Genomic DNA, 13,469 nt, shown 5'->3' with positions numbered 1-13,469 from the left:
TCTTTCCTTTTCATGAAGCTCATATGCTCAATTATACGTGTTCTAATTTGTCTAATGGTTTTTCCCACATATTGTTTGTTGCATGGACAAGAAATTAGATAAATTACATTCTCAGAACTACAAGTGACAAACTGTTTTATACTGTATACACTGCCTGTTATACAGCTCTTAAACGAGCCGATTTTTCTGTTGTTATTCTTACAGGTGGCGCAATTCAAACATGGAAAAAAACCAATGGATTCAACCAATCGCCCATCATTCTTATTATATGAAGTGAAAGTAAATATGAAGTACTAATATTTTTAGATCTATAATGTGCAAAGAGCAGAGTATCCTGAAAAAGACTGGAACAAATAGGATCGCTCTTTAAAACATACCAATGTTTTTTTATAATTTCTTTAATTTCTTGGCTGTGTCGAGAAAAGGTTGTTGTACAAACCACAGAGATGTTTTTTCAATTGTTTTTGGACAAAGGAGAAATCGTACGAACTCTGTAAAGAGCATCATCTTGCCACTTTTTAGCATAGCCCCAGAGGCGAAATTGCTTATACATTTTCTACCTCTGTCTCAAAATCCAATTCCGTCATACAGATACGCTTTTACTCTCAAAAACTGTGTGTATGGTAAACTCTTTTTTAAATATGTTGGTTGTGAACTCGATGCATGCAAAATACTGCTTTTGTCAGTGGGTTTTGTATATAGTGTCGTATATAGCGATCCTAAATGCAATCAGACTCTTGTATCCAAAAAGGATACTGAATTTGGGTCTATTTCAGCATTAAATTGTATAGAATAAGTCATGTTATTTAGGAAGATCAAAAAGTCATCAAAGTTTTCTTTAAATCCCCTGAAAATGCAAAAAACATATCTTTTCCACATCAAAATGTATTTGGAAAAAGGGTTATTATCCCAAATATTTTTTCTTCTAGAAAACCCATAAACAAACAGGCATAGTCTGGGGAGAATTTTGAACCCATCGCAGCTCCCTGTTTCTTGAGATAATAGCGATCATCAAATAAGAAATAATTCTTAAAAAGAAGCATGGACGTCAAGTCAAGAATAAAACGGTGGAGTTTTATCAATTCTTGATTCAAGTAAAAACTTGAGAGCTTCCAAACCCATATCATGCGGGATGTTGGTATATAAACAAACGAGTTTATCCAGTCCAATTTCATGTAAAAGATATCCATTAGAACCAAACCCCCGCCCTTATCGGCAGGATTCCATATTACATTGTGTTTCTTTTGAAGCTGCATCACAGTCTGTTGTTCTTTCAGGCCACAATACTCGGGCTTGGGTAACTTCAGAGTTTTATCAAAATCCACATCAAAAATTGCTGAATTATTAACAGGAGAGCAAAACTAACTTTTAGCTCTAAAGGATTTATTCCCAGACATTGGCTGATCTTGTCTCTGTACAACATCTTTATAGTAAAAGTATTTCAATTTCATGGATCTATAGAATTTAAACATTTCAGTTTTCAACTGAAAGGGATCCGTAGATGTTGGAGGGACATAAGACAAAACTTTGTTGAGCAATTGTTCTTCTGCAGTAGAGAGGCTGGTGTTGGATAAATTGAAGACTAAGTTCAGATCTTGCGTGTTCTTCTCAAGAAGAACCTCCACCATCCTCCACCGCACCACCCCCGACGTGTGCGCCTCCTCGTCGAGTGTTGTATTGTCGCTGTTGAGGAGGTCTCACATTTGTGGTATCATCTTTTTTCTCGCATAAAAAAAAATCAAGATCGGAGTTGGATTGACACTCAGAACTGGATCCAGATGTACAGTACTGTGCAAAAGTTTAAGGCACTTGTGAAAAATTTTGCATAGTGAGGATGTCTTCAAAAATAATGCAATAAATAGCTTTCGTTTATCAATTAACATCATACAAAGTCCAGTAAACATAAAAAAGCTAAATCAATATTTGGTGTGGCCACCTTTGCCTTTAAAACTGCACCAATTCTCCTAGGTACACCTGAACACAGCTTTTCTTGGTTGTTGGCAGTTAGGATGTATCAAGATTCTTGGAGAATTCACCATAGTTCTTCTATCTATTTTGGCTGTCTCAACTGCTTCTGTCTCTTTATGTAATCCCACACTGACTCTCTCTGTGGGGCAATGTCATCTCTTGCAGAGCGCCCTGTTCTTCTATTCTAATCTTTTCTATTTGCAAAAGTAATGTTTGGGAGTCTAAAATATATTTTTCCTATTGACACACTAAAGCTGAAGATATAAGTAACCATCTTAAGGCAAATGTTTATGTGAAACATCTTAAGTGCCTAAAACTTTTGCACAGTACTGTATATATTGACTTTTGCCTGAAACTAACCTGTTTTTTTGGGTTTATTAGACCAAGTAGAGTTCAGACGCCATGGGTAAACTTTCCCATCACGATAATCAATAGTGTCTCTGCGAAGCTTGCTTAATTTCTTCTTCTGTACATCTTCTTTAAAAGAACGCATCGTGGCTTCCAAATCCTTCTCAATTGTCTGCATAATCCTCGATTCTGTAGAAGTGCCCATCTTATCCCTGGTTTCAACAATTTCTTGCTGGACATTAATTAAGTCTTGATACTTAAATTCTATAAAGGGTACCATCATGTCCAAAGAGGCTTTATTTAGGATTTCACACCACTTTGTGCAAAACTCCTCATCACTTCTACCGATGGTCGGTACTTTTTGAATACGTAGTTCCCTCGGAATTCTCTTAGATCTCACATACTCACTGAGAGTCACACCATGGAGTTGCAATCTAATTTCTTTGGAGCACAGATATTTTCATTTCCAAGTGAGATCATCCGTAGTGGGAGCTGGCATTGTCATAGGTTCCGAATCAGGAAAAAGAATGCTATTGATAAGACGCTGACTACCACACCTGGAGTCGCGAGTTTGAATATAGGGCGTGCTGAGTGACTCCAGCCAGGTCTCCTAAGCAACCAAATTGGCTCAGTTGCTAGGGAAGGTAGAGTCACATGGGGTAATCTCCTCGTGGTCACTATAATGTGGTTCTCGCTCTCGGTGGGGCGCATGGTGTGTTGTGCGTGGATGCCGCAGAGAATAGCGTGAAGCCTCCACACGCGCTATGTCTCTGCGGTAACACGCTCAACAAGCCACGTGATAAGATGTGCGGCTTCACTGTCTCAGATGTGGAGGCAACTGAGATTCGTCCTCCGCCACCCAGAGTCACTACGCCACCATGAGGACTTAGAGCGCATCGGGAACTGGGCATTCCAAATTGGGGAGAAAAGGGGAGGGAAAAAAAAGAATGCTATTGATATCTTCATCTGTGTAAGAACAGGTATGCGCTTGAATGTCCATAAGGCCTCTTATTTCTTCAAAAGATGACACAGTAATCCAACTCAATTTATGCAGTTGTGGATGCTGGCTCGTAGACAAATAGTAGTAAACCAACAGCAGAACAAAAGCAGTAGACGTCCGCGCCAAATACTGAAAGAACTTATATTTCAAAGTAGCTTTGGTGCGTAAGCTCAAAAAATCATACTATAGTCCAAAAGAGAAGGGAAGCTCGCACACAATGTGTAGAAAAAGTCTTACAATTTTTTAGTTTATTGAGAGGCCAAAAAGTGCTCAGTGCAAAGACAAAATGTTTTCATCATCATCAGTGTCCCGTTAACAATAGCACACCTGATTCCATTTATAAAGAGGGAGTATTTACCGTATTTGTCCTAATATACAAATGTCTGCTAAATGTTATAGACATATATTGCCTCTTTATATGGTATACCAGCATTCACATATATTACTAAAATAATAAAGACAAGTTATCAAGAATCTACATGTATATATCAGGAGATAGAGAAGGACACAAATTACATAAAAAGAGTTTTGGTGATTGTGGTAACGTATGCTTGCCTGTGTTGTGGTGATGGTCATTTTCAGGGTGATTCTGTAACTATGGGCTCTTATGACCTCAGTTTCATGGTATACATTTTTATATCGGTGCTGAAATATATCAGTGCCTTCTGTGTTAATCCATGTAAACATCCACGTTAAGTGTAAATGTATTTTGCTCTGCCGTTCACATGCGTGCGAGACTGCTGAAACGCATCTCTGTGCACGTGCACACTGCATAGCAACTTTGTGTTTGACAGATGCGGTGCGTTTTTCTCATGGACAACAAAGAACAAGCTCTGAACTTAAATAAGCCTAACACACTTCCAAATACAGAGACAAGGAGCAGTTTACTCTCTACTGTACAGAACTAATGATCTAAATTCTTTCTACAATGAAAATACTGTAACTACACTGAACTAAGAATCCATACAGGACTTTAATAAGCTGTAAAGTAGTGGAAGTAGCCATTAATAAAGCATGATCTTGCTTGTTTTTATTCAGCATTATACATGATTGGGCCTGTGGAATACTGTTCACGTTTTTCACCGTAATAATTACTAGAAACATCTCGGTTACATACGTAACCTTGGTTCCCAGAGGGGAACAAAACGCTGCATATGATCGCTATGGGACCCCGTCCGAGTGTCACATGGAATGAAGCCCTTATACAATCACAGCAATTTATTGGCTGATGGCGCTTAAGCGACACCCCCAAAGGAGCTACATCACGGGCTCCATAAAGGCACTCCCTTTCGTGCCATCGAGTCAGATTTTCTGCAAAAGGCATGAGCCTATGCAGCTGTTAGAGAGTATGGCCAGCTACACAGCATCTCGTTCCCCTCAGGGAACCAAGGTTACAGATGTAACCGAGATGTTCCCTTTCGTGGAACTCGAGCTGCATATGATCACTATGGGAATGAAATACATTCACGTCATGCAAACAGTAGCTGCCAAGTGTCTAAGCCCGTGTGGCAAGCATACAGCAGTGCACAAGTGAGCTAAAGCGTCTAAATAAAAGGAATTATGAATTTACTCCTGTTCCAACAGAGAGAACCTGGGAAGCAGTAGTCAAACCCTCATCCAGATTATAAAATCTAACAAATGTATGTGGAGAGGACCAACATACTTCCATACAAATGTCCTCCAAGAACGCACCTCTAGCCAAAGCCCATATGGATGCCATGCTCCTCGTAGAATGGGCTCAAATACCCGAAGGCCAAGGTAAACTGCACGCTTCATAAGCACTCGAAATTGCATCAATAAGCCAATGAGAAAGTCTTTGCTTGGACACCGAAATACCTCTGTTGTGGCCACAACAGACTGTTCTTACTTACGCTACTGGCTAGTATGGTCAACATAAACTCGCAATGCCTGACCTGGGCAAAGTTAACTTTCATGCTCCTCTCACTCAAACGGGGGAGGAGAGAAAGCCTGAAAATGAATGGTCTGCGAGCAAAATGACATAGAAATAACCTTGGGCAAATAGCCCAAACGAGGTCTTAACACAACCCTTGAACACCCTGGTGCAAAATACGTACACAAGGGATTGATCAACAGGGCATGCACATCACTAACTCTCTTAAATGATTCCATTGCCACTAGCAGGGCCGTTTTAAGAGTCAAAAACTTACCAATAACTGTTGTCAAGGGCACAAACAGGGCACCCTAGAGTGCCTCTAACACAACAGATAAATCCCATAAAGGGACTCGAATGGGACGAAAAGGTCTAAACCTGCGTACCCCGCACATAAAACGAGAGACAAAAGAATGTCTACAACGTCTTTCAGCCGTTAATGTGGCAACATAGATTTTAAGCTTTGCCGGTGTAACCCCAGCCCCGAAACGCTCCTGCAAAAAATTCCAACACTGTACCGACAGGGCAGTGAACTGGATTTTCATTTTGCGCTGTACACCAAGAAGCGAAAATACGCCACTTAAACGCATGTAGCCTCCTTGTTGATGGAGCTCTAGCATTTAGAATGTAATCATCCACAGTGGGGGATAAACCATCGTTCAAAAGAGTGCCGGTTGAGGGAAAACACCTAAAACCAAGGGTGAGAGAGAAAACCAGAGGGGACAGTGCGACATCTCGCTCGAAATGAACAGGTCCACTTCCGCACTGCCGAACTTTCTCCAGGTTTGTTCCACAATCTGAGGATATGTATAACAGATAAAGGATGGGTGAGGAGGAGGCAGGAAACGGCTGAACAGTCAACATAAATTTTAATGATAAAAATGAATTTAAAACAAACATACACAGACACACATGCAATGTGGCCGCATGCGTCTCTCCCTCTTGAACCGGCATCTCCGGCTGCCCCTTATCCTGCTCTGCCACTGATCAGCTGATTCAGCACCGGCCGTGCTCCATCACGGCCCGGCCATGCCCTCCTCCTCACCACACTCCTCCCCTGCACAATTCAGGCGGGGACACCACCGGCCTGACCAACTCCACCCCCCACATCTCTAGGGGGGAGACGCTGCCCTTCCATCCTTTCTGTCAGCCGGTGGTCCACCCCGCCTCCTGTGAACCTGAGGGAGAGATGAGGGGAGGCGTGGGGAGAGGGAAAGTGTGAGTGGAGATACACACAGAGAGAGAGAGAGAGAGAGAGAGAGAGAGAGGAGAGAGAGAAGAACTTGCTCACTGGCTCCCGGACGTGCTGTTGCCCGGTCCTCAACCGCTCCTCTGCCCTCTGGCGGACACCAGCTCGCTCCTCCCCCGGCAGATGGCAGCGAGTCCTCCGGCCCCTGGCGGACAGAACCACTCCTCCCCTTCTCGGCAGATGGCCGCGGTTCAATGGAACGCCCAATATCTGTTCCATGGCTACAGAGCCTGGTACCACCCATGTGTCACTCTGAAGGGATGAAGTGTATGCCTCAGTGGTTGAAGTCCCTTTGTGGAGTTCATCCAGCATTGAAAAAGTTCTTGCATGCAGCAAGCCCAGGGAAATGACAGCAGACACTGTGATCATGAGTCCCAAAAGCCTGTGAAATGTTCTTGCAGGGAGAACACATTTGAACATTGCTAGATCCTGGCGTAACGACAAAAACACGAGCTGGAGACAGGCGCGCCTGCATCGCCCACAAGTCTAGCTCCATACCTAGAAGCATAGTCTGTTGCCTTGGCAACATGTCACTCTTGTCTAGGTTCATTCTGCACCCCTCAGCATTAACGCGCTGGCACACAGCTGGCCTCCTGGCCTACGCAAATATGCGTTTCCCCCAGTAAGCCTACTTGCACAGACTCTGTGCAAGGTCAGGGAGGACGAGGAGCAGGTCGTCCTGGTAGCACCCTATTGGTCCACCCAGACGTAGTTCTCGGACCTCACGCCCCTGGCGAATTCCCCTGAGGAAGGACCTTCTTTCTCAGGGACGGGGCACCATCTGGCACCCGTGACCAGACCTCTGGAATCTCCATGTCTGGCCCCTGGATGGGATGCAGAAGACCTAAGCGGTCTACCACCCGCGGTTGTAGACACAATCACTCAGGCTAGGGCCCCCTCTTTGAGGCACCTGTATGCCTTTAAGTGGCGTCTGTTCGCTAAGTGGTGTTCTTCCCGATGGGAAGACCCCCAGAGATGCGCAGTCAGATCGGTGCTTTCCTTCCTGCAGGAGAGGTTGGAAGGGCGGCTGTCCCCTTCCACCTTGAAAGTGTACGTTGCTGCTATAGCAGCACACCACAACACAGTGGACGGTAAGTCCTTAGGGAAGCACGACCTGATCATCAGGTTCCTGAGAGGCGCCAGGAGGCTGAATCCCTCCAGACCGTGCCTTGTTCCCTCATGGGACCTCTTTGTAGTTCTTCAGGGTCTACAGAGAGCCCCCTTTGAGCCTTTGCAGTCAGCTGAGCTTAAGGCACTCTCTTTGAAGACTGCCCTCCTGACTGCCCTCACTTCCATCAAGAGGGTAGGAGACCTGCAAGCGTTCTCTGTCAGCGAAATGTGCCTGGAGTTCGATCTGGGCTACTCTCACCTGATCCTGAGACCCTGACCAGGCTATGTGCCCAAGGTTCCCACGACCCCTTTTAGGGACCAGGTGGTGAACCTGCGAGCACTGCCTCAGGAGGAGGCAGACCCAGCCCTGTCGTTGCTGTGTCCGGTGCGCGCTTTACACATCTATTTGGATCGCACACAGAGCTTTAGGATCTTTGAGCAGCTCTTTGTCTGTTTTGGTGCACAGTGGAAAGGAAACACTGTCTCCAAGCAGAGGATTGCCCACTGGCTCATTGACGCCATAGCTATGGCATATCGTGCCCAGGATGTGCCGCCCCCGGTAGGGCTACGAGCCTATTCTACCAGGGGTATAGTGGTCTCCTGGGCCCTGGCCAGGAGTGCCTCTCTAACAGACATTTGCAGAGCAGCGGGCTGGGCAACACCCAACACCTTTGCAAGGTTCTACAACCTCCGGGTGGAACCAGTTTCATCCCAGGTAGTGGCACGCAATACAAGCGGATAAGCCGGGATAGCCGGCCGGGTTTATCACTTGCACATAGTGCCTTTCACCTCCTCTGAGCTGAAGACGTGTGCCATTAATTCCCAGTAGTGTTCACAAACTATGTTCCCTGGCTGACTTCCTCCGAGCCCTGTGGCAGTCGAGTTTTTGGAGAGACTCGCTGCCGGTCCAGTACATGTGCTAACTAAGTGCCCTGTTCTGGGGTAGGTGCTCTGCATGTGGCGGTTCCCTGTAAGGTAATCCCATGCGATGTATATCTTCCGCTAATTCATTTCCCTGTTGGCAAACTATGTCTTCTTTGGGCAGAGCCCCTCTGCCACAGTCTCCATGTTTGTAGTAACTCCTCCCCTGTTGGGTAGGATCTACCATGAGACTCTCCACATGGTCGGCAAGACCGTGTGACATATTTTTCCACTTAAATATCCCCCCCTCTCTTTGGGTGAGGTGTGGTCTCTGCGGTGTCCTCCCCTTGGGAGGGATTCCCCCGACTACACCTGGCAGCCCAGTCGGATAATCTCCCTTCTTTTTTAAGGAGTGGAAAAAAAGAAGGGGAAAAGAGGCCACGTCTCTATCTTTTGGGTAGTCGACTTGTCCCCAAAGGGCCGTTCGACACTCATAACTATGTTGAGGGAGGTTTCGTGTCGGCCTGGTGCGCTGGCTACGAGGCACACAGTTGTCTACCCGTCTCACACACTGCCAGTTCACGTAACACAGTTCAGATCTATAATAATAAAAATCTGTAAAAGTTATTTGGATTTTTACAAAGTTATGTTTAAAATACAGTGTCTTGAAAAAGGGACGTTTCTTTTTTGCTGAGTTTATTTATAAAGAAAAACCTGCCATTGATACTTAAGAAGTAAGCTTTGGGAGATATGAATCTACTAATCTCTATACCCCCTCTCTCTTTCTCTACCCCATTCTCCCTCTCTCTACTCCTCTCTAAAAGCCCACAAAAACTGCCTGAGCTTTCTAGAACAAAAGCGACTACTCCAGAGTTTATCATTGGCTCATGATGCAAAAGCCATCATGACAGTGCAGCTGTGATTCTGTTAGTGTCAGCTGTGTTTCTTGGCAGCCCAAGAGATGTGAACTTACAATGGGCCTGGCTTGTTAGGCCTGCCCTGAGAAGTGAGATAAAGTGACATATGGATAGATACAGATATGGAGGTACCAGTTTTTTTCTTTTAATTTCTTGCTGTGCACTTTATTGCCCATGGTCCTTTATCTCCTAAATGCAGAGAACAATTGAGGGCTGACTGACTTGAAACAATATTTTTGTTGCAGTTTTTATAGTCTAAAGTTGAAGTAAATTTATAAAGACTCTGTTTGTTCTGTTTTTGTCATTTATTCCACAGGAAAGCTATATTTGTTAAGCTCTAAGCTGTTCTCAATAACCAAGCATTGGCTGCTATGGTTTAAGTTGTGTCTTTAAGGGTGTGTTCACACTTAGCAGGTTTGGTTCGATTAAAACGAACTCTGGTGTGATTGCTCTGTTAGTGTGGTTCATTTGAAAAAGTGTGAACGCTGTCACCTGAACCTTGGTGTGCACCAAACAAGCGGACCGAGACCGCCTGAATAGTGGGTCTCAGTCCACTTCCAAACTAATTCTGGTGTGGTTCGATTGATATATGAACGCAACATGGACCAAAGACGTCTAAACGGACCAAAAACAGGAAGTAATTTGCCTAATACTGACCTCAAGCATACCTGGTTCTTCTCATCATAGGAGCTATGTTGCCCATTACAGTTTGGTACAGGCATCGGAACCGCCATCAGCCGTCCTTGCAGCATAACTTTGTTTGTGTGTGCAACAGAGGAATTCCTGGCACTGTTTTGACTCCTTTACACATTTGATTAGCTCTTTGTTTGTTCTCAGCGGGTAAAAATACCACCAAATATACATATATAAATATAATGAGTGTATTTCGCCCAGCAGCCAGCATTGTTTTGGATGTTTGGCAAGTTCCGTTGCAAAATATACGTCATAAAAGCTGTCCAGTCAGGTTGTGACTTTTTCCTGATGCCTTTTGTTTTGTATCGTTAGGTTCGGTGTTAAAAATGCCAGTGTGAATGCTAAGTGAACCAGGACTAAATGTATCATTTTCTTTTTTGGTCCGGACCAAGAGGACCAAGAGAACCGAACTACAAGTGTGAACACCCTAAGAGAGTGTCTCTAAGAGAGGGAGTGGAATATGTTGCACATGTTTCCTGCCAATAAATTAGCAGTTGTCAATTTATGATACTTTATCATCTCTTAATTTTAATACTTAATATACATTGTTGTTAAGAATAGTTAAATAAATAAATAATGCTACATGATAAATAGAAGGCTTCAAATAGACCCCGTGATGGGTGATCGGTATTGGCTGATACTGCATCCAGTGATCGGTGATCGGTCCCAAAAATCCTGATCGGAGCACCCTTAGACAGTAATTTAATATCAAACACAATGAAGAACATTCAGAGGGGATGTTAACTGGAGAGATGGTACTGAAATCCATGACCTTACAACACTAATTGTTCTCTCTGTTCCCACTGCTTTTAAACTGATGCTTAAATGGGTGTTCTAATCAGTGTTTCATACAAGGCCAGGGCATAGATCAAATCAATTAAAGATTACAATGCAACGTAATTATCTAACAATGCAACATAATTATCTAACCAAAGAACTGTTTTAAATAGTGACCAACAGGAAAATAATGTTCAAAGTCTTTATGAGCATAAAGTTTTGTATGTTTTCTTTTTTTAAGTAAAGGGGTAGTTCAAACAAGATTAGAATTCTCACCCTCATATCATTCCAAACCTGTACAAAAGGAGATTTTTGAAGAGGAGAATTTTTACTTAGCTCTATTCCAAACAATTGACAGTTTATAATGACCAAGTCTGTCAAGCTCCAAAAAGGATGAAAAAGCAATGAAAAAAAAAAAAAAAAAAAATCATTCAAGTTGCCCATATGACTCGTGCACTATAGTCCACGTCCTCTCAAGTCATACAATAGCTTGTGTGATGAACAACCACAGATTTAGGCTGATATTCACTCAAAAATCAAATAATTTATGCAAATCAATACACAGTTCTCAAATCAAATCTGGTGCCTGTGACGCAGGTCAGATGTCAAATAAAAAAATTAAGTAAATAATGACAACATTTTTCATTATTTGGCTAAGGTATGCCTTTAAATATTTCAGTTGTGAATAAGTGATCAAAACCACCCATGTAGTCTCAATTCTCCAAACATTAAGGTCCCGGCAACTGCCTATTCTAGCTGCAACTGTGTACTGTGGAGCCCAAGCAGTACAATTTGAGCCAAGTAATAAAACATACCACAGAGACCTGCTGAGCTGCGAGAGTAAATATTCTCTGTGTTATTTATCAATCTCTTTCTCTTCGAGAACTGAGGACTTGTGTATATGTGTGATTAAAGACACTGTCTGCAAGGCCACAGTAAATTACAATATAGCTCTACACATGTTCTTTCAGTTGAAATGGCCTCATTATTCTGTCCCAACCTCACAACACAATGAAAAACCCTCAAAACAGGCAGTGATAATGCTCTAGTAATTAATGGAAATCATAATTGAATGGCTTAGTTCAAGTGAGCCATCTTATTTAACATAATTGGACATGTAATTACACTGATATTTAATTTTATAAGGAAGAATACACAACCAATTCAATCAAAATATATTCAAAATCAATTGACTTGCTTCATCTGGCATTGTCTGAAGAGCTTTGATAGTTTTTACATGGTAACCTTTATTAAATGTGAGTAATGTAAGGAGGTCTGAGTTACTCAGCCCGAAAGCTTTACATGTTACTGACAGCTGGAAAAAAAAGTGATCCACATACGTTAGCCAATATTTATTTATTTTTAAGCATACAGTAGAAGCTTGAAAGTCTGTCAGTAGTCTATCATTGGCATTTCCCATTCTTTAAATGAACAATTAATTCAATTAATTCAAACCACATTAATTATTTAATCATGTCAGTTTCTCCTTTAAAGAATGCAAATACAGTACAAAGGACGCAACAGAAATACTGTAACAAATGGAGAATGTGAAAGACAGAGTGCTACATGCTACATTTTTAACAGAAGGACAGAAGATACAAACTATTTTCAATTACTATAGCATTTAAGTGAGTCTTTACCAAGTCATTATAATTTTTTCCTGTTATTTCTATTTTTCTATATTTCTCAGTTAGCACACATTTAAATAAATATTCCACGTTAAATATAATTTAAAGCGTTAGTTCACCCAAAACAATTACAATTATGTCATTATTTACTCACTCATGCTCATTTGCCACCAAAAAATAATTTAAACATGTTTAAGATATATAAAAATGAAAAAAAAAAATAAAAAAAATTAAAGAAAAGAAAAAGTTTAATGCCCAGTAATGGACTTTCAATTGTATTTTTGTGAAAGCGCTTTCATTAATTATTCAGTGGGGGAAAAAAATTGATGGACCACAATAAGTAAATAAATAAATAAATAATAGTATAATTTGTCAAATTATTGTCTGTGGTTATTGTATTTAATCTGTAATATTCCTAAAACAAACAAAATGTCTTTCAACTGTAGCCTGTCTTTTCTCAGTATTTTTCGTAGTTAATCTATAATGAACTAATTGTAACTTTACCAGACAATTGTGCTATGTGTGATTATGCAATTACAGATCCATTCTAATGCTACACTAAATGCTTCCATTACTGAGGAAGTACAAAAACATGTCTTTTTCAGAGGCAAATTAAAGATGTAATGTTCTCGAAATACCATTTCTGTTACATTTTTATGATCTCTATTTTTCTCTCCCCATTCATAATTTGCATGAGATGAACTGGGCCATGTCTGACAGTATCATTATGACTGGACATGTCCTTTTTGTCTTTGAGCAGCAGGTATTTCAGTAGCTGTATCTGCAGAATAATTTTTCTGAATTGGTGAAAAGTATTGTCAAAAACATAAATGAGTCATTTAAAGGCTTTTATATTATTTTGTGGTCTGATTGACTTTTTTCACATTCTTCACCAAAAAAAGTCAACTGATCAATCATCTTGGACAGTGGTTTAGTCCTTGTGCTATCTCTCTTCCCTTTTGCATTGTAATTCATAGGAAAACCTTCCTAAAAACCATTACACAGCTTACAAAATAAACAGCACGAA

Source organism: Myxocyprinus asiaticus, chromosome 4, assembly GCF_019703515.2.
Source record: "Myxocyprinus asiaticus isolate MX2 ecotype Aquarium Trade chromosome 4, UBuf_Myxa_2, whole genome shotgun sequence".
In the NCBI taxonomy this organism is placed as follows: Eukaryota; Metazoa; Chordata; class Actinopteri; order Cypriniformes; family Catostomidae; genus Myxocyprinus; species Myxocyprinus asiaticus.
Note: the sequence above shows the minus strand (reverse complement) of the source record.